Here is a 2668-nt window from a genome sequence, read left to right on the forward strand (position 1 = left end):
GGAGGAGGGAGAGAACAAGGCGGAGTTTATTAGTGAATAGTGAAGCGTTTGTTGTCGCTGGTGACGATGGCGGGAAATCGAGAATGAACACATTTAGTAATAATAATAATAATAATAATGTTTATTGGACAAAAAATATTTACATTCAAAGATTTACAAAAAGAAAAAAAGACTCAGTCCAAGCCCATGTGGAGCAGAGCTCTTCGGGCAATAATACAGCAAAATAATATCATCAATTAAGTAAAAATAAAAAATAAAGTAAATATGGATATAGATATACAAAATGTACGCATACATGTACATAATCATATGTATACAAATAGATACATATAAATGAGAATCTTAGCCTAAAAACAAATGGAAATGCATATTTATATGATAAAGAAAGATGGTATATGAAAGCTAATGGTATATACATTGAAAAAATTGTAGATATTAAGCAAAAAACTCAGTAAAAGAACTAGTTTTACAAATAAAAAAATATTCTGAACAATGAAACATACTTGCGTTGTGGTTAGGTAGGCAAGTATAAATCAAAACAATAATACACAGAAGTAACCTGGAATAAAAGAAAAAGAAAAAAAATCAAACAGACAAAATAAAATAAACTCTGGATAAGAAAGAAACATACCTAGTATGGAAAAATATCCAAGACTGAGACATGGAAGGACGGGGAGTCAGTCACCGTACAGGTTGTATTTTAAATAAAAAAGAATTTTCTTCCATACGTAATCACGCTCAACAATGCAAGCAATTAATTAACTATTCTAATTTCAAAATTCTAGCCCAATCCCCCAATAGCTATTCTCTACCTACCCTAGAATCTCTTTTCATTAAACAGCTATCCCCTACTCTCAATCACTCAACAACCTCTGTTCCTTTACATATTGCCTAACAACTTAACCACTTAATCTTCAAACCATCACTTACACGCTCTAACGTCTAAACCTCCCCGTCCTTCCATGTCTCAGTCTTGGATATTTTTCCATACTAGGTATGTTTCTTTCTTATCCAGAGTTTATTTTATTTTGTCTGTTTGATTTTTTTTCTTTTTCTTTTATTCCAGGTTACTTCTGTGTATTATTGTTTTGATTTCCATATCTATGATGTTTTGTGAATTCTTCTTTAAAGTTTTCTGTGTATTTGTTCTGATTTTGATATTGCTCTTTTCCTATAGCATTCATTTAATGTTTTAATGTTTCAATTTTTAATTTGATTTATATGGTTTAATTTATTATTTTTTAGTATATTTCCTCAACTTCATTTTTTAAGTATTTCGATTTATTTGTTATAATTCTTGCCTTTTTAACAGAATTTCATTGACTAACGTAATGTCTATTGATATGTGTTTTACATTCCTTTTTTAGCTCCGATGATGGGAAATGTTGTTCCCGAAAGCTTAGCCAATAAACTGTCCAAATGCTGAAGTATCTGCTTTCTTTCGCCTTTCTGCTATATATATATATATATATATATATATATATATATATATATATATATATATATATGTTTTTTCAAAAAGGCCCATAAAAGAAACACAGGAAATATGAATAAATCACACTATATTTCGGTCAATAAACATCGACCCTCTTCAGGATGTAAAGTACAAGTGAGGCTTACAGTGGAGAGTGACGGTTTATATATGAAAGCAAAAGGGTGTGTTCAATTGTTCTATAGTTGTTATAATTGCTGGAAGGATTAGCCAAATTTAATTACATCCAGGTGCGTGTTCTTATTGTTGAGCCGCTTGGAGGAAGTCTTGACCTCTGATGCATGTCTGGTGGTCGATCTCCGTGGATTATCTTCTTAATGATAGGGTTGAGAAGAGTATTGTCCACTGTGTCAGCTTTCCATTGGCCCCCACATAGGTTCATTGTGTTTGATTGATTTATGATGGCTGATTCCAGGATTTTCCTTCTGTACGGACAGGTACTCTTAAAAAGCAAAGACGACTCACTCCAGTTAATCTGGTGCCCTAAATCCCTAAGGTGAATGAAAATCCCCGAGTTTTCATACCCATATCTAACAGATCTTTTGTGTTCGGATAATCTTTGAGATAGCGAACGGCCAGTTTGCCCAACGTACACTTTTTCACAATCCCTACATGGTACTTTATAAACGCCGGATTCTATCTCTCTTTTATTTTGATAAACATTAATAAGGGCGCTTCCTATGGTCTTTGGATATGAAAAAACAAAGGGGTTCTCAGTTTTGATATGATTTGTTATATTTTTAATACCTTCTATATATGGGAGTTTTATCTTATTTTTAAAATCTCTTTGGTTAGTAACATCATGATCTTTATAATATATCGTGTTGGCTTTGTTGATGGCCTTTTCTATGACATACGTCGGGTAGAATAGCTGGGCGAGTTGTTTACGGATGATTTCAAATTCTTTATTTAGGTAGGCTGGGGAACAGATTCTCAAACCTCTAAGAAATAGATTGCAAGCTACTCCAATTTTTACAGAAATGTCGTGATAACTAAAGAAATGAATGTAGGAAATAGAGAAAGTTGGTTTTCTATACACAGTGAAATTATACCCCGTCGATTCCCTTATAATTAGTATGTCCAAAAAAGCTAATTTTCCATCTTTTTCCCATTCAGTTTTAAATTTTATGCTAGGGACTAGGGAATTTAGATTATTGAAAAATATATTGAAATCTC

Source organism: Palaemon carinicauda, unplaced genomic scaffold (genome assembly GCF_036898095.1).
Source record: "Palaemon carinicauda isolate YSFRI2023 unplaced genomic scaffold, ASM3689809v2 scaffold151, whole genome shotgun sequence".
Lineage (NCBI taxonomy): Eukaryota > Metazoa > Arthropoda > Malacostraca > Decapoda > Palaemonidae > Palaemon > Palaemon carinicauda.